Genomic DNA, 24,813 nt, shown 5'->3' with positions numbered 1-24,813 from the left:
CAGCTCCCATGGCCCAGACACACTGACAAAGACCACCTTTGTGACACGCAGATTTGGATGCCCAAGCTGATCCCAATTTACTGTATGCAGTACGTAACGTGAGCATTCCCAGTCAGAAGGACTGGCCTCTGCCAATACTTCCATGACATGAAATTGTTTTAGCTTGTGTGTCACTCAGTTCTGATTCTCAAATAAGAGTTCTTCAATACACTCAGTCCTAAAGCTGAGGCACCTCTTGCTCACCCTCTTTCATTTGCTTGAATGCATGTGATAAAGTCAGCCTTCTGTTGTTCAAAAAGAACATCCCTACTCTTTTATCTTCCCTTAACAGTTTGCCATCCAGCCATAGGAGGGGCTTAGCCTCCAACAGTCCACACTTTTATCTCTTGCTGACCATTTGGAGCCAAGGGCCACACTTCCTGCAGCTCTCCTGGAGGGGCCGTGTGAATTTTTTCAAATACTTGCCTCCGTGGCTGTGGCACAGTGGCCTGAGCAACAGCTGCATCCATTTAAGCTCCAACTTTTAACAGCCACCCAGTCCAATGGACCAGCACTCCCTGAGCCTCAGTGTGGGAGGGGTGGGGTGCTTCCCAGAAAAGAACTTACTGTGCAGGTTCACTTATGCATTTACTTTCTGTCTGCAACAAACAAGCACCTTCTTCATCAAAGTCCAGAAAACCCAGTAAGTTAGTTGCAGTAGCTCAAGTGTAGTTTACACTAATGTACTTGCCATAATGTCCTTTAACACTGGGATGTAGAGCAGTATAGCATAGGATTGCTTCCATGAGCGTGACCCATAATGCCCTGGACCCTTCACCTGTGGGGGGAAGCCAGATTTCGATCTTTGACATCTCTCTTGGTCCTAACTCTACACCTGAGACCTAACTATTGGGTCTCAAAACTGGGTGTTTTGAGTTCTGGGCTCAAAAGAACTTCTACCTGCTAGCTGCTAGAACCTTCTTATGAATACACAGGACTGAGGATGGCAGCAAAACCAACTTATTTATGCGCGAAATCATGGTGATTATAAGGCTGTTTGAGTCATTTACAGGATGGGATGAACAGCAGGAACTCACCCATCAGACGAAAGAGGCCCCTGACTCCCTGCCATCTGAGGTAGGAGTCCATCTTCTGGGCATCAGCACACATGAAGATAATGGGTTCAGAAGATGATAAAATTAGATGTTTACAGAAATACTGTCAGAGAGAATTTTTACTTTGGGGTATAAGAATTTGCTTCAAAATCAATTAAAGAAAAACTGCCTTGCCCAAATACCCCTTAACAACTCTCACAATCTCAGTTAAGAGGGCTGGGTGAGGGAAAAGAGATGGGGACAATAAGGGAGGCCAGGCCAAAGAGAAAGGGGTGGGGAATGAGTGACAGAGCAAGTTATTTACAAGCTGAGTACATAATACCAATTTCTATGCTAATATTCCAGAATGCAGCCAGTATTCTTTTAGGTGTTTTTTTTTATATATTTTTTTTAAATGAGGCTAGATAATAGACTAAGACAGAATGTGAGGCCAGAGGAGCCATGCTGCTCTGAGTACAACCTAGGACATAGCCTTTGAGACGGCCCTCTCCTATGGCCACAGGACCCAGCCTGTCAGAGACCATGGGAGAACAGGCGCCAGCTAACTGGCAGTCTCACCAGCCAAACAGCAGACACTTCAGCATCCTCAATTTCCTCCCAGCCATGAAGTCAGGAACAACCTGTACAGACAAAGAAAACAGAAAACTTGCGAAACAATGGCATCTACCGGCTCACTGAATATGCCTGAGGAAACTTTCTCAAAGCCTTGAAGATGCTTCATTACAATTCTGGAAAGAAAACGAAGTCCACTACACCCAGGCGCACGCACGCTCATACAAACTCAATTTCATGCTCTGCCGGCACCACAACTAAAACGCAGAAGTCAAAGTATAATGCAAGAGAATGGCATCAGTTACTTAACCAGTTTAGAATTGTAACTAACAGTTCCATAAAGTACAATAGAAGTCTCAGAAATTCTGGTGCGTTCCCAATCTGAACAAAGAATTTTCCCAAGGAAAACAAAGCAAAACAACAAAGCAAAGGTCTAAAAGATTATATAACTGGCTACCTGCAAGAAAGGCAGGGATTTAAGAAAAAAACTTACCATCTCTTTAATCTTTAGTGATCCCTTAATTCTGTGCTTTGGCTAAGGTAAGAATAATCCTTTTAAGGATCCCTCCATGAAAAAAGAACTACTAATTGTGATGATGACTTTTTTTTGGTATTCTCCTAGCCAAGACTCAGAAGTTCAAAAAAGTACCACATTAATGGTTCTAAAACTATATTCTGTTTAATCCAAATTTATAGTCAAATATTATTATTCACAATCACAATGTTAGGTAAACATTCCTAAGGTTTTTTTTTTGTTGTTGTTGTTTTGATTGTAGAAAGAGAAAACAAAGGAACATACTAATGTTGGGCTTTAAAACTTCCAGTGTCTTTTGTACTTATGTATCATTTCTTAAATCCCAACCACATATCTCACTAAAAAATGTCTTCTCAGTTTGCTGTAGTTGGAATTACAGGTCAGAGTACGTCTGATCCAAAACATTAAGAGATGGCGCAGAAAAGCGTGCCTTTTCTTCAAGGTGTTAAAATTAGTTGCTTAAAATATCCTATACTGTTTTTGTGCCCTAGATATAGGAAAAGTTGTGGTATCAGTGTGGAAACCTGAGGTATGATGATGGTCATGTTCAGGCACTAGAGTCCACTGAGGTTCCAAAAAGGTGTAAGGCACTGAGCTCCTGGCTTGGGCTGAGGCAGAGTAGAGACAAGGAGCAAAAACTCCAACCCAAGGGAAAGGGGAGTGTGGGCCAAACACTTTAAAGCTATGGGCTCACCAGGGTAAGAGTCACCTAGCTTAAGGGCAGTAGGGCGAAAGCAAACATGAGCTTGAGGAAAGGACCCCACTTTAAGGCACATGCAAAAACTGGAACACAGCTTGGAGAAAGAATGAGTTCTTAAATGCTACTGGGCAGTAGCTCAGTGGTAGAGCATTTGCTTAGCATGCCAAAGGCCCCAGGTTCGATTCCAAGTACTGAAAAAAAGAAAAAGAGAGAGTTACCTAGCACATGACAATTGCATTTCATTATAATTTGTTTCCTAAATTCATTCTTTATTTTCTAATTTATAAAAGCCCCTTTTAAAATGAGATGATAAAGACAGTAGATGATTGCATTTACATGCCCTTACTTGGCAAAAGAAAAAAAATGTAACCCCATGTCTGACTGCGAACGTTTTACATTGTTTCTAGCCCATGGAAACCACCCCCCCTGGGAGCTATCAGAGTATACCAGCACATTTTGAGAAAGAAGGGAGAGTGGACTGGGGGAAATGGCAAGGATGGGGCTGGCAGAAGGATCCCGAGGTCAAGGTTCCATCAGAGAGGGATGAACTTTATCCTGCCACTGTGAAACCTACTAACCCCACCCCCGCTTATAAAGTTAGAACGAGGTGGGCGAAGTGGTACACGCCTATAATCCCAGCAACTCAGGAGGCCCAGGCAGAAGGATCAAGAGTTCAAAGCCAAGGCTAGGGTTGTGGCTCTGCAGTGGAGCGCTTGCCTAGCATATGCGAGGCCCTGGGTTGGATCCTCAGTGTCGTATAAAAATAAATAAATAAATAAAGTTATTGTGTTCATCTACAACTAAAAAAATCAACATTAAAAAAAAAAAAAGAGTTCAAAGCCAGCCTCAGCAATCTAGTGAGGCCCTCAGCAACTTAGAGAGACCCTGTCTCAAAAACAAAGGCTGGGGATGTGGTTCAGTGGTTAGGATGAAATAATCCTACCCAATTTTAAAAAGCTTTTGGCAGCAGTTTTAAAAATGGATGGCTAGGGGCACATAACCCAATTAGGAGGTGACTATGAGAGTTGAAAGACAGACAAGAAGAGGCACTGTCTGGGTGGGGGGGTATCACAGAGGAAGAACAGAGAGGAGACAGGACATCCTGGCTGCGAAGGCCAGGACAGTGTCCAGAATGACCCTGGGCTGCTTGCATGGAGCAACACAGTGGATGACAAGGCAGTTAACAGAGATGGAGAAATGCCTCGCGCAGGAAAGAGTAAAGAGCACACAGCAGGATTAAGAAAGGAGCTTTGTTTTAAAGAAAACTTGTCTACAAACATCCCCAGCCAGAAAAGAGCAGATGAGAAAAGCAGATCTGGGAGGAGGTGGATAAGGAGTGCAAGTGGGCTCTGGGATACAGGAAGATAAATGCTTGGGAATAAATGAAACATGTAACATATGCAGCCATTTAACGTGTGACTGAGGCTAGGAGCCTAGCTCAGTGGTACAGCCCTGCAAGCCCAAGGCCCTGGGTTCCACCCCAGCATGGCAAAAACAAACAAACACAAGGAAGGAATGTACTAATCGTTAAATTGTGTTCTACACATGAAACTGACCATCATGACTTGCTGATGCAGGGGAAAGTGCTTAAAGAGACTTAACTTACAGAAGGTTACAAGCTCACAGAAAACTTCACCCAATGTAAAATGCCTAAGGTGTCTCCAAAGAAAAACAAAATCCATCTCTCTCTCTCTCTCTTTATCTGGCCAAGCTGTGAACTAAAGCCAGAGCCTAGCACATGGTAGGCAAGCACTGAACTGTATCCCTTTCATTTTATTGTGAGACAGGGTCTCACTAAGTTGCTCAGGTTGGCCTTGAACTTGTTATCCGCCTTCCTTAGCTGGGATTATAAGAATGAGCCACTGGGCCCAGCAGATTCTTTTCTCTAAAGGCTATCAAATAAAACAGGTTAGATCCTGCATCAAACATTTTATTGAAATGACACAATCTCTAGTAGTGCGGTTCAGTTAGTGGACATGTCCTTTATCTATGTTGTCTAATATGACAGTCACTAGCCACAATGTGAAATGTGGCTTATATGAATAAGGAATTAAACTTTTGAAATTTTTAGTTAAATCTAACTTAAATTTAAACCACTACACGTGGGCTGGTGGTATAACTCAGTGGTAGAGGACCTGCTTAGCATGCACAAAGCTCTGGATTCTATCCTAGCACCACAATAAAACACACACACACACACACAAACCAGCTACAGCCAGGCACCATGACACATGGCTATAATCCCCAGAGATGGGGAATCTGAGGCAGGAGGATTCCAAGTTCAAAGCCAGCCTCAGCTACTTAGTGAGGCCCTAAGCAACTTAGTGAGACCCTATTTCAAAATAAAAAATAAAAAAGGTTGGGGATGTAGCTCAGTGGTAAGATAATCCTGGGTTCGACCCAACGTACCAAAAACAAAACAAAACCAGCTACACATGATGAGTGGCTGTTTCATTGGATAGCTTAGGTCTTTACTCCAGTTTCTTTTCATTACTACACAGTAGTTCTTAACTTGTTTGCTTCTAGGGTTTTTAGACCCTGAGGCAGGAAGAAAGACAGTATAGTATGTTTTGCCTACAGGCATAGGAGGGGAATTAGCAGGCCCAGAAGTATTTTATTTTGCTTAGTATTTTTAAAAGTTTCAGCATATAGAGCAAAATAACCCATTAGACCAACAAGAGAAGGTTATCTCCTAAACAGTCTGACCTCTTCCAGATGAGTCATCCCCACCCTGCCTCATCTACTCAAAACCTGCTTGAACAGGGTCCACCTGAAACATGAAGGTCAATATGTGAAAACACAGGAAAATGTTTATAATGCTACGTCATGTTTAAAAAGCAGGTTGGAAAAAAATAAAAATAAAAAGCATGTTGGGGGCTTGAAATGTAGCTCAATGGTAAAGTACTAGTCTAGGATACTTGAAGTCCTGGGTTCCATGTTCATTACACACACATCCGTACACACAAGTCAGATGGGTATGTTTAAGCATTCTGTGCTATGATAGCAGATTTACAGATGAAAACTAGAAAAGATCACCTAAAATGAAGTATGTGTCATGACAATATGGTGATTTCTAAAAATACAAGTGTAATTTTGATGTCTCTGTTAATCATTCGAATTTCTTAAAAAACATACAAAGAAGAAAATAATCAAGAGTCAAACCTTTTTAAAATGTGGACTGCTCCCTGTCCTCCCTTCCCCAACTTATGTATCTTTTGTCAGAAACATGCCTGGCAGAGTAGGCATTAGTTTACCTCACTCTAGACACATGTGCTGAAAGCCTACTGTGGGCTAAACTGAACAGACAGCATGCTCAGGTTGATAGCCACAATTAAGTAGACAAGCACAAAGGCCAGACCCTTGAAAACTTATAAGAAATTTACAAGGTATTCATTCTTCATAGAAAGAGGCATAAATTTTACCAGATTATCCCAAGAATCTGTGATTCTCAGAACTACAGCAGTGGTCTGAGCCTCGGCAGACTAGATTCTACCTTTGGAGAGCTAAAGTTGTTTTGGTGGCCTTCAGGATGGAACCCAGGGCCTTAAGCTTGCTAGACTTGACTATTACTGGCAATACCAGACCTTCTAACCTTCCCTTTTCTTGTGAAGACAGAATGACATAATGACAGAATTCACTTAAGCAGTGTGGACACATAAATGACAACAACTCAATAAGTTAGTCCAATCAGTTTCCAAAACTATCCCCCACACATGCTGTAAACATGATCATTTTGAAACAGAACTCATCTTCCTGGAAAGGAAGGGGTGGGGAGAGATCATGGTGGGCCCCATCTACGTCACTGTCTTTGTGTGGTTTTGTCCCCACCTCAGTTATTCCAGGAATGATTGCTGGAATTCCAGTTAGTTTCTTTATGGCAACTATTAGGTTAAAACTTGGAGTGTATATTGTAGCCAACTCTAGGCCATCAAAAGCGTGAGGTTTTCTGAAAGAGCACCTCAGGTAGGTGTAAATGTGGTTCCCACACGATCAATTGCTGTGAATCTCAAAGGAGTCATGGAGTAGGGTGGTCTAATGGGCTATGTTTATTTTTCAATTAATAAAAGGTAATAGGGGACTTAGTGAGACTTTTAAATAAAAACCAGGAACTAAATCTGAGTCCCCCTAAGCATGGAACAGTTCTGTTTAAACTGCAATGCATAACTGGCTATAATGGGAAAAATTACATCAACTATACAGTTTAAGAATCACGACAAGGGGAGTAGTGGATGGGTGAGCTGACTCAGTCCTTGTCTTCTCCCGTTTCCTCTGAAGATAAAAACTAATCATCCACCCTGACTCCGCCCGGGCCTTTAAGCTATCAAGAGGTTAAAAAAGTCTGGGGGAAAAAATATGGGACCCTTGATCCCACTTCCAATGACTTGGGGTAAAATACTCTAAGGCCCTCAAATATTTCTTGATGATAAAAATGCATGTTAGTTACCTCAATTAGCAATTACTGGCCCAGTACTAAACTGGGGCAGGGGGCAAGGAGATGACCTATGAGCTCACCATCTAGGAGAGAAGGGAAAAAAAGAGAGAGAGAGAGAAGCACAAAAAGGTAAGAGGATTAATTAAGTACTAATTTTCGGTCCAGAAAGAGCAGAGACCAGCATGGATGGGCAGAGTGGACGTAGAGGGGCATGGAGGTAGGAAAGAGGCTGGAAGGAGCCGAGACCTGAAAAGGACCAGGTGCTGCTGAGGGCAGGGATGATTACAGAGGGTGTGTAAATTATGGGGCGCTGGGAATGTTGGGGTTGGGTCTGGGCACTGGGGGGTGTGGGCTCAGTGTAGGCTGAGAAAGGTGATGTAAGAGTTTTCAAGAAACCTGTTTGAACATGGTACCGTACTGCAGGGACGGAAGACAGACTAGAAAAGGGAACAGAGGAAATAGGAAGGGAAAGGCAAACCAGAACAACTTTCAAAGAAAGGGAAGCTCCTGGGGCAGCTGAAGAGACCAACCCCTTGAAGAGCACATGGAGGAAGAGACCACGTCTCTCTTGCCACAGGAAGCAGAATGGTGACTGGGGAAAGTTTCCAATGGTTAAGGGGACCAAGTTCTTTTTTTAGAGACTCTGAATGTGGATAAAATGAGGAGGGGTCCAGAAGGTCATGGTAGTGAAATCAGTTGATAAGTGTCGGGGATGGATTCCTCAGAGAGGAAGGTCCTGTGCTGCTGTGCCACTGAGCTAATGAGACTCAAGCATGAGACACGAAGAACACCCCTATTTAGTCACAAGGGATAGGAAGAAGGGCTGGCAGGATGGAGGTCCTCAGGAGGGAGAAGAATGGCCTCCAGATAAGTGGGAACACAATAGCAGCCAGTGGGCGGAGCCTGTCGCCTGAGTCAGGAAGATGAAAGAGCAAAGAGGAATCCTGGAGGGGGTGCCCAAGGATGGCCTTTGCTGAATCCTGCACACACAGAGGCATTCAAATAGTGTCCTCAACAGGAATTTCCAGAAAATAGGCCGTGGTCCAATGCTTCGAGGAGGAAGAAGAAAAGGGGAAATTGATGGTAGGAACAAGGACCCCAGGGAGCTGGTGGAGGCAGTCAGAGATATAAGTCTCCCTCCTCACCCCAGCTCCTGGCTCTGCAATAGCCCCAGAAAAGGAAGCTAAACAGAGAGGGAGACCATTAGTTAGCTTAGGTATTTACAGCCATGTGACCATAGGTGTTCTCCCTTGAGAACAGGTCCAGGGAGCAGTGAAGTGGTACTCTGGAATCCCCTTCTCCTACTCGGGGTGCCTGTGGAATCCCGTTTCCGATTCGATTCGGAATGACTGGCCAATGAGAAGGAATGTTCATACCACACCATTTCAAATGGCTGCATCTCACATTCTAGCTGTAAGAGGCAAGCCTATTACTTTTTCCCAAAGGATGCCTGAGGATTCAAAATACAAATACCAAGGGCACCAGGTCTCCCAGAGGGGAGAATACATTTCCCAGGTGCCAATCTGAAATGGCTTTCACATTTTGCAGCTCTAACCCAGATGTGGCTCCATGCAAAATGCACTAGGAGACCAGCAAGAGGACTGGCAGGGCTTCCTTGTTAAGAGGCACAAGACCACCAAGAGCACTCTGTCCCTATGCTGTTCTCACAGGTTCAGCTGGTCAGGGCAAAAGTGTGATTCAATTAGTGTGAGTTCAGTTGCTCTTTTTTAGGTCAGTTCTTTCTTCTTTTGTTTAGATTTGACTTGAGATTTCCTTCCATCATCTACACCTCTGGTCAAGTACCTAAGCAAATTAAACCATTTAAAGTGTTGAAGGAAGTGGATGGAGCTTTAAAGCAACTTATGCAAACAGCCTTCTCTCTCTCCTTCCACCATCATATCTCTGTACTGGTCTAAACAACCAAGACAAGCAACTGTGTTTCTCAAAGGAAAATTCTAGACTCTCCGTCTGCATGTCAAAACCTTATGGTTAAGCCCTGGCTTGGAGAAAACTAAAAATTTTAGCAACTCAGGGATGAAATGTTATATTAAGGGCTATACAAAGCATAGCAGCTGTTCCCAGCCAACATGAAACCCGAAAGGGGTGATGCTATCTTTATCCTCTACCTAGAGTCAAAGCTGGTACTGTCCCGGGCAGAGCTGCCAAGGAGCCTTTTCAGCTCTAGTCTGCTGAACACAAGAGACAAAGCAGGCAAGAAAACACACAGGCCAGCAAAGGCCACCTAAACAACAGACACAACAGATTCACTTGGAAGAAAAGGCAATTAATAATTACAAACTGTAAATAAAGATACAAGGAAACAAGCAGTTCTAAATGTCATTTGGAAAATATGATTTGATCAGTTCAAAATTAAAGTCGGTCTAAGGTCTAACTCTAATTTAGACTTCCCAAATGGAAGGTAGAAAACCCTTTTAACTCGTTTTTTGGAAGGAAAAACACATTTTCTCTAATAAAACTCATGTCTGGCTCATAAAGACCTAACAGAAACCTTGTTCAGAGCCCCCGATGGAATTGGGCCTCCGATGAGCATCTCAGGGAGGGCAGATGGATAAAGGAAAATGAAAGGGCAGAAGAATCAAAAGGGAAGGTGATGAGAACAGGGCCTCTCCCTTGAGTCTGGAGATTGCACATAGGTTAACTGAAGAAAATGTTCCTGTAGCACGACCATCTCCCTGAGAAACCACTTCCCACTAGCTCCCTGGTTCTGACCCTAACAACTCTGTTCTATTTATTGTTCAGTTTTAAATGAACGGGCAACTGCTGCCTAGCTGTGCACCTCCAAGATTGGCCAACACTGTCACCAGCCCACCACACATGTAAACCACCAACGAATGAAACTCGTGGTGAGGGGGCTTAACTTAAAATGTGAACTGTAACCAGCACACCACACTTCCTGCTAATTCTCACAGACTATCTCCATTCAGGAAAAAGTGAAAAAATGACCACAGGGCCTAGTGGGTGGCCACCCAAAGATCAGCAGGTAGAACCACACAATAGTTACAGAGTAGATTCTGGAGCCACATCACCTGGGTTCAAATCCTGCCTCTACCACTTGCCAACTGTGGTAAGTGGCCTGACCTTGTGGGCACTGCCTTTAAACAGTGACAGAAATTCTCTCTGCCTCAGTTTCCTAAGCTGAGGATCATAACAATACCCACTTTATATGGCTGTTGTGGGAAATAGATGAGTCACATTTATAAGGCGCTTAAACATTATCTGGAACATTTAGTACAACCTCCTACATGCTTGCTATTATCATATATGTCCTCCTGAGCACATGTCCTGCACATACACACTAACAAGTATGTATCATTACTTCAGACTTAATTCAGCTACCATGAGTCCAACAGGTGCTAGAGACATTTGATTCACCTATGTTTTGGAATGTACCTAGAGAGCTTGGTATAAGATATTTCTGAACTCTACCTCCACAGCTTTTGCATGTGTATGTGTGTGTGTGGTGCTAGGGATAGAATCAGGGTCTTGCAAATGCCAGTCTAGCACTCTACTGTTGAGCCACACAAGAGAGAGAGAGAGAGAGAGAGAGAGAGAGAAGAGAAGAGAGAGAAGAGAGAGAGAAGGGAGGGAGGAAGGGAGAGAGGGAGGAAGGGAGGGAGGGAGAGAGGGAGGAAGAGAGGGAGGGATGGAGAGAGGGAGGGAGAGAGGGAGGGAGGGGAGAATGAATATCAGTATGTATATACAATTTTTTTTGTTTGGTTTTTTTTTGGTACCAGGGATTTCACCCAGAGGCACTTAACTATTGTGCCACATCCTCAGCCCTTTTAATTTTTATTTTAAGATAGTTGCTGAGGCTGGCTTTGAACTTGTGATCAGTTCAAAGCCTCAGCTTTCTGAGCTACTGGAATTATAAGCAGGTACCACTGTACCCAGCCCTCCAGAGTTTCTGATAAAACCCGAAAAGGGCTTAAGAATCTGTTTCCTACAAGTCCCAGGTGAAGCTGATGCTGCTGGTTTGGGGACCACACTTTGAGAACCACTGCTGAATGGCATAGTTAATTCATTAAGATCTACTCTTTAGGCCTAAAACTTACGTAGTTTATTTAGGTGTACAGTAAACCTTCCAGAAATGCAATGAGAAAGGAGAGTAAAGGAGTAAGGTTCACTGATCAGAGAATATCCTTACCAAGTTTTTTTTTTTTTTTTTTTAAACTCAGGGGCATTTCACCACCGAGTTATACCCCCAGCACCAAATTTTTTATTTTGAGACAGGGTCTCACAAAGCTGCTGAGGTTGGCCTTAAACTTACGATCCTCCTCCTGCCTCAGCCTCCTAAGCCGCTGGGATAACAGGTGTGCACCACAGCACCTGGCTGTCCTTATGTTCTTTTGCATCTCTCTCAGCACCCCTTTCCCTCTGGAGTCAGGCAGCCCACACGCCTAGTTCTAGGCCAATAGGCTGTGGTCACAAGTGACACGCATCACTTCCAGGCTGAAGCTATTACGTGTGAGATCTGTGCTAACTCTTTCTTGCTGTGTCCATCTGGAATCATTTGTTGATACCTCACCATCATTTAGCTTAACCTGACTTAGACAAAGCCTATTTTCACCATCAGTCCAACCTATCAAATGCATAGAAAAGGTATTTTATAATCAGCCAAGATTTCTATCTTGTTCTCATAAACTTCCATTTACCAAAACAGATTTTTTAACCTCCCTTTTTGAGTGTTTCTCATCAAATATAAAAGTTCCTTAGTGGCATATGATTAGGAAACAATTGCTAATAATTAAGAAACCTCAATATGCTAAGAAGTATTAACAACATGAACGATAAATACACTGAAGAATTTGGAACCTGGGCATGATGGCACGCACCTGCAATCACAGTGACTTGGGGAGGCTGATGTTGGAAGATTGCAACTATCCAAGGGGAGGGGGAGTCCTGGAATTAATCTCCGGTTGCTAGAGTGTGTGTATCTGTGTGTGTATGAATGTATGTGTGTGAGTGTGTGTATTCCCACTACTGGAATCCTTTGACTTTAATCAGTTTCTGTAGAGTAAACCAAGAGTACAGGGTTTTGACTTTATTTAATCATGTGTGAATTGATTACCTTTTTCTCTGGGCAAAAATAGGTTATCTCATCAACACTTAACCACTGAACTGCTTTAAACAAAGAACAAATAAAAAAATCATAGTTTCTAGCTAACCTAGGTGCATTTTGCAATTTAACATGCAGGCAATAAGCTATTCACAGTCTACTATCTACCGGTGGATAAGGCAAGAGGATCCTAAGCTTGAGGCCAGCCTCAGCAGTTTAATGAGGCCCTAAGCAACTTAGAAAGACCTGGTCTCAAAAACAGAAAACAAAAAGGGCTAAGGATGTAGCTCATGGTAAAGCAATCCTAGGTTCAATCCCCAGTAGGAAAAAAAAAAGAAAAAAAAAGTATACTATCTACCAGATTATGTGGAATGGAACACAAAAAAAGATTCTCTGTCTACAGAGAGCAGGAGGCCTTTTGTACACATGCACAAGACTCATTTTTTTTTTTTCAGAGTGGAAAGTAGAGGCTTTATTAAAGGACAGCAGAAAAGACTTCTCCCAGAGGAAGAAGGGGACCCAAGAGATGGAATCCGACCCAAGACTCATTTATTAAGAAGCTCAATGCTCTGTGGTCCCATCCAGCACTGGCAAAGCTCAACCCTGAGATGATAGGACCTTGTTGCATCAGTGCTTCTTTTGAGGGCCCCTTGAACACCGCATTCTCTGGGTATGTCATATTCTAAGCTCTTTAGGTACTTGCACGTGGCATTCCCCAAAAAGGTCAACACTCATGTAATCCATCTGGTCACATATTATAACTCAGCTGTAAAATCAGAATGGAAAATAATAAAAAGGCCCCAATACTTAAAGTTGAATTTCTCTAATTTTTTAAAAATAGTAACTATGAGTAGATAATTTAAGTGAGTAGATTTTCTTTTCTTCATGTCTTTCAGAAAACATAAAAAAAAAGTTACTTAAAAATAAAGAAAACCTAGACTAGTGTAATGGTGCACTCCTGTAGTCCCAGTTACTAGGAGGCTATGACAGAACAACTCCAGCCCAGGAGATGAGGACCAGCCTGGGGACCATAGTGAAACCCTATCTTAAAAAAGAATAACCAACCTCCGAAATTAACAGTATAGTAAGAGCTTACTTAAAAAAAAAAAAATCACAGGAATTACTTATATTAGGGAGACCAATGAAGTCTCCATATATCCCCCCAAACCAGACTATTCTTTATTTTTCATAAGGAACTAACAGGAGGGGACATTTCTCTTAGAATACTGGCAATAACAGGAATACTGTACAATTAGATTAGTTGATTTATTATAAAAGCTTAACTAAAAAAAACTTGGGATCACATCTTGCTAGTACTCAATTCCCTATTACTCAGTCAGGTGATTTTATAATCTTTATCCTGTCTCCTCAAATCAGAGGTCTTGCATGTGTGCCTGCAAGAGAGGAATACAATGGATCATACAATGTTCAGAAAGCGGAAGCCATGTAAAAGCAATGACATGCAGTTTCTATGATGTGACTTGCTCAGTTCATTTCTCCATAGTCATGTTCACCACAAGAGAGTCAAGCTTAAATAAATTCCTGGGAGTTTACAAATGGTATCCTTTATATAGCCAAAATCCCCTTTCCATTTACTTATGCCCAAAGAGGTGTATGATTTCATACATGGTCCACATGCCAGTAACTTCTCTGAGAAGGCTTAACAAGATGATCCACTGTCCCTATCCCCAACCTGGACATGACAGCTTCCCCTAGGCTCCTCAGGAAACTGCTGATCCCCACTGGCATCCCTCCTGTTGCCTCCTCAAGCTCCATCAACTCGATCTAATAAATCTCAGACCATTCATGTGTCCTGTCTCTACAAAATGCAACTGTTATGCATATATTACTGTCATGACCAAAACCAGTTCTTGGCTAAATGATTCCTAAGCTAGCACATGCCACCCACTTTGACGTTCCTCTCTCCACGGACTACTCAGCACAGAGACTGCCGGCGCTGGCTGTTCCTGGGGGCTGGTTGGTAGATCATATGACTGCTGAAATCCCTAGGATAAAAGCAGCCATTGTCCACTTTTCCTTGAAATCTCAAAATCCTGGATAAGACCAGCAATCAAGTAACACTTCAATCCTCCAACAATCTTAAATCAATTGATCAAATTCTTCTCGTTGGATTTTTACTTCCGTCCTTATAACTAACATGCTGTGTAAAACAAAAGTAATTTGGTCAGCTTTTATAGTAGACCGACATTTACTTTATATAGAGAAGATTAGGATTTTGTGAAGGGGAAAAAAAACAATGGATGCTATGTACTAAGATGCTAATAATTGTCCAACACATTTCTGCAGTGTCTCTGAAGTACTCCAGGCACTTTAAAGGGCATCAGAACACCAACTGGAAGCATGCACCCTCCTGCTCTCTCCACGGTGACTCCAGTGGCACACAAGTTTTTGGTGCCTATGATTTACAGAGGCTGATCTCCAAGCAGCCAGTGACTGTTCCATTCTGTGCCCAGCATCTCTACCTCCACCACTGGGATCTCTAACAACTGTCGCTGAGGCTCAGCCTTCCCAGTAGTTGTGCACATCGGCTAAAACTGAGTTGCACCGTAACCAGCTACAGATCACTTGGGCAAGGTTGTCACAAATCTTGACCCACATCTTCTACCACTCAGCCACACTCTGCAAGTTCCCTCTGTGCTGTCCCCATCCCAAAGAGTCAGCTTGTAAACCTGCTACTTGCTTCTTGGGAAGTCCTGGTTTTTATTACTTTTCTATCTGCCCTGAGAGTCTAAATCCAGAAAACTAGTTCCTATTGTGTATATACAATTCATATGCATTTTCCCTGCCGGACAGTGTCAAAAACATATATTCTGTAAGAGAATACTCTCCACCATCATTGGCAGTAATCATGAATTCTAGTTTTCAAATTTCAAATCTAATTAAATTCTCACAGGAACAACTCCTAAGCTACAAAAACAAACAAACAAACAAACAATAACAAGAAAAAAAACCACCAAAACAACACCATAAACCTATTTGAATTAGGAAGGGAAAAGTTTTTAGCAGGCTTATGCACAGGTTAATAATGCATCACGGCAAATCTAACTATAAAAGAAATCTGATACTATTAAGAGTTAATATGCAAGTATTGAAGATGTAGCTATGAGTCTGATTATTGAAACCTGGGTCAGTACTTATGCAGATCAAATCAAAATGCCTTTGGAGAACCATTAGCAGGTATTAGCAACTTTGGATAGTTTTTAACCCTAGGATTTCTATAAAAATGTCCATACTGGATATCAAGGGAGACTATGATGTATCACCATGGAGTGCTCAAATGTTCTCTACCTGTAAAATAGGAGCTACTTGAATAAAATTAGCAAATAACATTAAAGCAAACAACCCCCCCCCCATAAATCTAACAATTTCTGCAGAATAAGCGTATTTTGGTTCCAAGTTGTATCACATTTCTCCTGGCCAAAAAAAAGAAAGAAAACAGAAAAGCAAATCATGACATGATTCCATATAACTTGTTCAATTTTAGACACTAGCCAGAATATCTAGTAGAATATAGACAAACTCATAAAAGCAGACCAAGTGACCACTTGAGTCCCTTCCAGACTAAGACTGCATCCTTTGTAGAATAAGTCTTCAGGTGGGATGTGGGGGCGGGGACACTCTTTCCTTCCAATTCACATTAGATGGCTTAAAGTCAACCACCTAATGATGATGGTACTTGGACATCACTTGAATCTATTAAGAAATAGCTTTTTTCCTACGGTCCAAGTAAAATAAACTTTTACTTTATATCCGACTACACTTGAAAGATAATTCTAATACTTCATGTTTTCTCACAGAGTAGCTTCACATTGCTGAGAATAGGGGAGGGGGACTCAGAAATTAATGTTCTGTATAAAACCCTAAGTGTTAATCATTTTTAAAAGTATCTTTTAAACTTCCTAAGAGTATGGTGAATCAACGTGTGATTAATTTAACCTATGGGGGGAATGACTCAAAACCATCACTTCACAATGAATAATTAGTAACAAGGCTGCCTTTGGAAACTAGTCAATATTCTTCTACTTCAGCATTGCCCCTATATCCTCGGTTGGCAGTGCTTTTATTTTTAATTGAAATTTTTATTAAGATCACTGTCGATGCCCATGCAGATGTGAGAAAGAACACAGTTTCCTTAATTTCCCCTGGTGGTAACTAGCCATTCCCGTCCCATCCCCTGACATACTTCTTGTTTGTCATTAATTTATCTCCTACTGATGGCTCTTCTCTACCCTCAACCCCCAGTTCTGGCCTCTAATTTGGAGCTGACTGAGAAATGTGAGACATCAGGTGGTCAGTCACTTGTACAGTAGGAATAAACAGTGTTAGAGTGTAGGCTTAAAGGATCAACACAAATCAAGGGTAGGAGTATTAGCATCAGTATTTCCTATCACCTTTGTGACTTTTGAAAGCTTTATTTTATATACCCCCCCCCCAAAAAAAAAATGTGTATCCCACTAGCTCTTACATGCACATCGGCTCAATATTCTGGACCTAAGGATGCCCAAATAAGTGACCCCCACATAAGTGGTGTACACCTTGAGTCAACTGCACACTAGCAAATCAGCTGCTATTCATATTGTTATTTGTCCTCTGGCAGGTCCCAGTATCTGATTCTGAACATTATTCATCAAATTTTCTTCAGGGTTTAGAAATAAATACAAATACCTCTTAAAAAAACCCAAAACATTGTCTTCCCTCAAAAAAACTGATTTTTAAAGAAAATATTAACTTATCAGTCACTTGTACTACTCAGAACAATTCAATTATATAAACTGAAGAAATAAAAATATGATAAAGACATTACAAATACGCTTGAGAGACTTCAGTGAGTAAGAAAAAGTGTCACTTTGTTCTACTGCATTAGGCACTTCTCAAACAAAGAAGCTTGATGGAGACAGACACAGAGAGGCTTATCAGCTTAGGAAAGGGGAAGGATGGTACAATTAACTGTCACACAGATATAATTCACTCTGCTGAGGCCATCGAGAGAGAACAAGGCAAAGAAAGCGCCTGTCTTGTCTTTTCACATAGCACCGGAATATCCCACTCATAAGCCATCTTCTCCTCAAGGTTTACCCACCTACATGGCCTAAGAAGAAAGGCATCAGGCCTGGAGGGCGGTGGGCGGCAAAAGGAAGGAAAAGGAAACAGAGGGGAAAGGAAGAAGACTTCTTATCTGGATCACAAATGCCTCACCCTGCTCACTCCAAGCTGAAATGCAGTCCCCAGGGTATTCCAAGGGGGGAAAAAAAAAAACAAAAACAAAAGTGCATTTCTTTCTCATTACTGTCTCCTCCCCACTCCACAGACCCAGCTCTGCCAAGTGGAAACCGGCGGCCACGGGTTCCACAGAGCTAGCTGCCTGCCCTGTCCTGGCCATCTGAAGGTGATGCATGATAAACATACTCAGCAGCTCAGAAAGGGCTGGGACAAGAGACACAAAGCACACACGTAAGTCCCTGGAGACAGGGCCACCAATAAATAATACACATTACAGGGAACAGCGCACCCTCCAAAAGTCAGAAGGTGCTCTAGTAGCAGACAGTGGGAGACCAGAACCATAAAACACAAAACACACGTGGTAACGATACAAACAGAAACAAGGCTCGAATTCTAAAACAGATGCACACCGGACTCAGTTTCTCCTGCATGACAATACAGTTCTTCAGCTTTCAGAGGGCAAACTCAACAGTGTAAAGATAGAAAAAGAGTCCCTTTTCCTCTCGCCTCCTGCCCTCCAAAAGGAGGCAAGTACAATAGAAAGCACCTAGTGAGTCTGCTTCTGAGGCCAAAGGAGCTGTGCGTTAGCAACATTCCCTCGAGATGGTGTCCTAGCGAGCTCCAGCATGACTATATATGGTGTGCTTATGGAGTGGACGGATGAAAACACCATGCACAACTTATATCAGACTGAACCAGCTTTTAAAGAGTTTGGTTCCTCCACAGTTAGGGCCCCCAGACATGCCACAAGTCAGAGCTAACTGCTAATGCTCACTGGCACCCCGGTGGCAGCCACTCCAGCGCACCACCCTCCGCGGCTGTCTGTGCGCACACTTCCTTCTCCCTCCCCGCCTCCACTTTCCCCCCTCCCAAGCCATCCACCCCACAGTCCCACAGAGGCATAAATGCACACTCAAGAATGCTGCTGCTGAATGGGGCCTATGTTACATGACAGAGGGCACCATCGCCTGCTGGAGAAACAGCTGGCCAGGCAGAGTCCCACAGCCGGCTGCTGGCCTGCTCGCGCAGCCTCCTCATCTGCACAAAGTATTTTATTCACATCAAAGGTTCTGCCTCGAGTAGGGAAAGCCAGACACTGAAATGAGGAGGGGGGAGTGTGCGAGAGTGTGTGTGATCTCTGAAGATGTTTTAAAATCTCGGGAGAAGTGGGGGCAGCAGAGGAGGAGGAAGAGAGGGAGAGAGAGAGAGAAAGACTTCATCACTGGCTTTAACAGTCTTGCCCAACCTGTTCTGCGGTATGTTCTGTTAACTCCTTTCTGGTAAATGGATGCAAACTGCAACCCCTTCTTCCCTCCTCCTTTCGTACACCATACCGGCGATTAAAGTAAGACGTATAGAGAAGACTCCCAAAGAAAATAGCTAAACCCATTCCTCGCTGAAATGAAACTCATAATTTTGATCACATTAGCTGAGACCTGGACTCTTGGCTACTGGAGCTATCATCTCAATGGAAACTGCCAACCTGCTCTGGCTGTCCCCCAGCTCTTCTCCTTCCCCACTAAAATGGGTAACTCAGGGTTAGGTTGAGCTAGGTCCAGTTTTCATACACTCCAACAAATACTATGTGAGAAAGAATGACAAAATTATTTTTTCTTCTTTTCTGCTTGCCATTAGGTATTTACAGGGTTAATGGGCAGACTTCAGACCAGAAACGTACCTGCTTAGCAACAGAAGCATCAACTAAGCCACACTGGTTGTTCTGACACAGGAAAAACAGTTTCTACCTGGTGAAAATTCCTGGTGATGTTTCAGTTGCCATTTTAAGTAATACACCTAATTAATCACACAAGAAACTACAGCAAAGGGAGAAAAGACCAATGAGACTTCACATAGTTTAAAGGTGTAGATCAAATCCAAGCATCAAAATGTGGGATCACATGTAGGTAAAACACGCTGAAAATGAGAATGGATTCAGGGCTAAGAAACCTGTTCCTGGATGATACATTCGAAGAAGAGCTTGCCTACCCTCCGCCCCAACTTCTTGCTTATGTCTGCTTCGCCTTCACATCAACTTTAAAGATTCCTCAGGTAATGGGAAATCTACTCTTTACAAAAAGAGATCTTCCTCTCCACACAGTAAAGTGAAGAGCACAGATCTCAAACATCGGACTCTTTCCCCTGTTTGTATGTACCCATTTTAGCAAAAGCCAAGTGCAACCCAGGGTCTCCATAACTTCTTTGAAAGACATCAAATAAATATATCTACCTGAAGATTTACATATGGAAATCTTAATTTTCAGCAAATGACTGCTTTATTTTTGGAATCTCCAGGATATCAAGGGATGTGGAGTTGATTGCTGTAGGACACTTAGTGCTATTTTAACAGAAATTCTTCTCCTCAGCCAAAGCAGGGCTGATAACAGTTAGAATGAACAATTTGGCCCAGTTGCTGAATATTTAAAACACAGAAGAAAAAGATTTTAAGACTCTTTTAACTAAAATACTGTGAAATGAACTGTAAAGAAGGAATTGTGCCCACAGAGATAACAGATCACAATATCTATTATAATTCATTACATAGGGCCAAAAATGTACATGTGAAAGAGAAAAAAAATTAGTAAAAAAGAATTCTAACATTAATAGTATCACTTTTGGAGGAAACCCTGGTTCAGGAGAAAAGAAAAAGGATAAAGTTGTCTACAAATACTTCAGAATACCACATTACAGAGTTTAGTTTTTGACAGATTCACTTAAATTATTTTTTCAATTAATAATTTTCTTATTATGGCATAGGTGACAAGTAATTTGTCAGGCTGGCAGTGCAGCTCAGTGGTATAGCACTAAGCCCTGGGCTCAATCCTTAGACTACCAAAAAAAGTACATGTTTACAGTGTACACAAGATGTTCTGATGTACAAATGTGTTGTGAAATAGTTCCATCAAGCTAATTAACACATCACATCATACACTCATTTTTTGTTTGAGAACATTTAAGATCAATCTTAAATTCTTAACTGAATACTTGATGACAAAGAGATGATGTGTAAGGTCAAAAAGAAAGAAATATAAGACCTAGAAAACAGTAGTAAAACTTCACAATTTCAAGCCAATTTAAAATAAAACTATAGTCACATGTCACCTGCCTTGTAAGTTTTTTTTTTATGCACATGTACATAACTAAGGCACAAAATCAACCTCTTCTTTCAATACTTACACTTATTCAGGACTGCCAACCCAACAGTTTGAACAAATTAAAGGCTTATTTCTGAAACTTACATGTGAAAAATGTAAATTGATCAAAGAAATTCTAGTGTGAACAAAATGGTGGTATTTAAGGCAAAAATTTGGCCTATGCAAAAAAAAAAAAAAAAAAAAGGCCACAGCGATGTTCACTGGTCTTGGGCAGAGTGGGCTGCAGAGGCCAGTTGTATCTAACAGTTGTGCTCTAAACAACAAATGGTGCATTCATAAACTGCAAAAGCAAAGGCTGTTCAGAGGCTGTAAAGTCTGTACCCGACATGATGAGCGGCTGACTTTCCTGTTGTTCCACAGTGAAAGAGGAAAAAAGGACTGAATTCAGTTAGAACAGGCTGTCACCTCAGCTGTGGCAAAACTGTACAGATAAAGAGGCCCCAAGTACCATTTACTCTCTTCTAACAGGAGCTGGGTCTAATGATAATTGAGTCAACACCTCCACATAAGATAATACTGCAAGTGGCCGAGTGGGTGGGTGGGGGGGGGCACATAAGAAACCAGAATGTGCACTCTCCCTTACCCTTCTTAAAAATCATCCCAAAACCCACAGCCGCAGATCAAGGTATTAAACATCCATAGCCCAATTACCTGTGACACTGCTTTTCCATTCCCTTAACAAAAGAAACATCTGGTACCAGCTACTGAGCATCCTTGATAATTTTGTAAGAGCTTCAACTTCTTAAAAAATTAATTAGTGGCACTGACATCTGCCAATGCCGTGGGCCTATCAAGGTCATAGCACAGGTAGCGCCATACCTCATTTAATAGAGAACAGCTTTGCAAGTAAGTATCAGATGGGAGAATTTGGCGATTTATCATTTCTTAACCCTTTCAACGGTATTTTCCCAAAAAATTCTAGAGGTTGAAACATATTCTTTTGTTTCATCAGAAGTTTCCAACAGAAATGGGCAGGTTACCTGTTTCTAGCCTTTACCCAGACAAGATGGATCAGACTCTCCTGGAGTGGGCCCTGGCTTGTGCAGTGTAGAAAAGCTTTCACCCTGGTAAAGGATTGCTGTTTTGAGAAAACTGATCACCAAAGGCAGCACAGCAAAAGGGGACAAGTTCTAAAAGTAGAGAGGCCAGGCCCTGCCTTGTAAGTCACTGACATGGTTCTGGGGTGCAACAGTGCCCTGCAATGAGTGTGTTGGGTGGGGGGACCCTGGGGGCAGTCAGTGACCCTGGCTTCAGCGTGGGTCTGAGTCACATGACTGCAGAGGTGGCAACTTACAGAGCACATGCCGGGAGGTGGTCAAGGCTGACCTCATGGACTGTCTGTGGGTAAGGCAAGGCACACTTAACAAGAAGCCGCAGAGCCAGGAGGCCTCTGACCACGAGTAGCAGTGCTGACGGTATCCCCCACTGGTGGTGCACTTCAAGTACAGAACATCAAGAAACGACCCAGATGAATGGGCTCATTTTTATAATTAAACTGATCCTGGAAAAGGAGAGAGTTGAAACAGAGCAGTGAGACAAGTCAAGCGGGCTCCGCTTTCAGGAGACAGGCACAGGGTTCTGAGCACAGGACGGTGGGCGACAGCGCCTGCCTGACACCTCGGGAAGATGTAAACCCAGCAGCCCTGCAGCTGGTTCGGCTGTTTTGGCCCTCTGCCCCCATTCTCTCTCTGGAAAGCAGACACGTCCCCCTTCCAGGCTGGGCCACATGGCTGGGGCCATTCTCCAGCAGCAAGGGCGATCACCCTCCTGTCACACAGGCCTTGGCTGGGCGCTTCTGAGCCTCATGCTGCTTCCACTCCAAAACAGTCAGCAGGGAGGCCAAGTGTTCTAACCGGCTTATTCTGGGGGGTGAATACACAACACGCGCGGGCAAGCCAATGCCTATGCAGAACTTCCGAAAACTGAAAAGTGGTAGAGCTGAAAGTCCTCAAATTAGCAAAGTAATAATAATAAAATACAAGGGGACTAGCTCAGGGCGCACACGTCTTCTAATCTCTCCCTGAGGGGATTTTTTTTTTTTTTTAGGTTCAGTGGCTAAACGAGCTCCTGAAAACCCTTGGTCGTCCTTAGGCTGCAGCTCCAGCGGCCACAGGGTGCCGTGCGCCTCTCTGGAGGAACAGAGCGCGTCGTCGAGCTCTGGGGCAGAGACGCCGCTCGGGGGAAGGCCGTCAAGGGCCGGCTCGCCCCGCCCCCGGCGATCAGCCAGCCAATCGGGGCCTGCCGCCCTGACTGACGGCCCAGCTGCCCACTCGCGAGAGCTGAGAAGGGGCGGGCGGTGGAGCAGGTCCCGCTGCAGCAGAACCCGCTGACCCAGGGCAGTGTCCACCATCGGCCGTCTGCTACCTCTGCCCGGGAGGGCACGGACAAACCCTCGAGGGCCAGGACACCGCGGCTCCCGCAGCTGTGCGAACGCACGTCTGCTCAGTGCCTTCTCGGTGCACAATGGCTGGGAGGCCCGGCTCGGCGCCGACTGTCTTCCTCTGGTACCTCCCCGGGAACCCCAGGCCACCGACCTGCTCCCTCTTTCCACAGGCCCCTGACCCGGAGCGCTGGGTCAACCAGGCAAGCAACTGGGCCGAGAGCACAGGAGCTAAATGCACTTCTGAAGCCTAAACTCTGTGCTTCCGAGCAGGGGAGCCACCCTACAGAAAACTCCCGTGTAGCAGCTTTAGAGCTGGCTCCCACAGTCAAGCCAGACCCACCAGCCAGCCAGGGAGAAAAGAGAAGAAAACCATGACCAGGGCCCACTGCTTAGTTTCAGTGCTTCCATACCTGCTGGACTGGAAAGGCAAGCAGACAACTCTTACTGTCAATAATGTCTAAAAGTTGCATATCCTTTTCACTAAAAATAAGCACATTCCTATTTTCGAAAATGATACAGGCAAAAGTTTTGGAATATTACACGATACCCAAAACTTGCATGCTTATTCTATATTTGGCAATATTTCATTATAGCACTTGGTTTATGAGTTACTGTGCTAACTGCGGAAACCAAACTGACCAGCACAAGGAAATCCCGAATTATCTTTGAGAAAGGGGAAAAAAAAGGAAACCCCTGTAACACTGAAAAGAATCTCCAGAATCACCATGATAAATGTTACATTACTTTTTCATTGGGCCTTGAGCACTTTTCATCCTAGAAGGATGCCCTGAAGAGTGGTTTTTTTCCCCCTCTTAATGACAGGAAAAAGAAGAAAACATCTTGAAATCTCTTGCGTTGCCACTCAGATGGAGCATCTGAACTCATCGGTTAAACAATAAACAAAAGCAGAGGCAAAGCAGCCAGAACAAAGAGAGGCAATTTACTAAGCGTTGATACTCATGTCTTTCTCCTAAATTCTCAATAATTAAAAAAATAAAAAAATCAACATCCATGTGACCTTGGACTCTCTCATTTTCATCTGTCTCTTGCAGTACACACTCTTTGCTAACCATTCAGCACACTGCAAGCCCTGATAAAAGTAGTTAATGTTTACTGAAACCTGCGCATGAACTGTACTAAACCTGATAGGAGTGAAAAGGCAAAGTTCTGTTAACAGCATCCATATACTATTAAAAAAAAAAAAAAAGCTGGGGTGGGGGGTGGGCCAAGAAGGAATTTTTTTTTAAAATTAGAACCAAAAATTTCTCACTGATGTGAAATACACATTTCCAAAATTTAATGAATTAAGTCAATATATATCACCATGAAAAGATGCTTTTGGTATATTTTGTTATCTCTGGAAATTTGACACAAATTTTTAAGTTTTTTTTAACAGAATTTACAACTAAAATGTATTTATATTTCATGTTTTCTCATACTTTTTTGAAGACTATTTACCTAATCAATAACTGACTTTATACTCTAAAGCATTCATCTTAATAGCTATATGTAGGTTACAGCTGAAGAACTATTCCATGAAAAAATAAACTTAACATTTCAATGGTTATCATCTAAATACTATTCCTCCCTTTAGTTTTCCAAATGTAAAAACAGTTAACCTCGGTCTAATCAGATTTTTAATTCTAA

General features: G+C 42.8%; 1 protein-coding gene and 1 long non-coding RNA gene across 12 annotated transcripts in view; one reads left to right on the top strand and one right to left on the bottom strand.

The window, feature by feature from the left end:
- Positions 1–24,813, bottom strand: part of Rreb1 (ras responsive element binding protein 1) — a 180,368-nt gene that overhangs the window by 79,032 nt on the left and 76,523 nt on the right. Inside the window, exon 1 of one of the 10 annotated variants that reach the window (XM_040282162.2) lies at positions 1,077–1,126. The exons of the other annotated variants lie outside the window; for them this stretch is intronic. The gene's annotated coding sequence lies outside the window, so the exon portion shown is untranslated. Of the gene's footprint in view, positions 1–1,076; positions 1,127–24,813 lie in introns of those variants that run through there. 10 annotated transcript variants of the gene reach the window in all.
- On the top strand, positions 23,075–24,181 carry LOC144366344 (uncharacterized). Of its 2 annotated transcripts, none has more exons than XR_013425406.1 (2): positions 23,075–23,366; positions 23,989–24,181. It is a non-coding gene; the product is annotated as an uncharacterized LOC144366344 (long non-coding RNA). The 2 variants fall into 2 exon arrangements; XR_013425405.1 differs by having other exon boundaries at positions 23,075–23,592.

The sequence above is a fragment of the Ictidomys tridecemlineatus genome, chromosome 8 (genome assembly GCF_052094955.1).
Source record: "Ictidomys tridecemlineatus isolate mIctTri1 chromosome 8, mIctTri1.hap1, whole genome shotgun sequence".
Taxonomy (NCBI): Eukaryota; Metazoa; Chordata; class Mammalia; order Rodentia; family Sciuridae; genus Ictidomys; species Ictidomys tridecemlineatus.
Note: the sequence above shows the minus strand (reverse complement) of the source record. Positions and strands in the feature narration are given on the sequence as shown.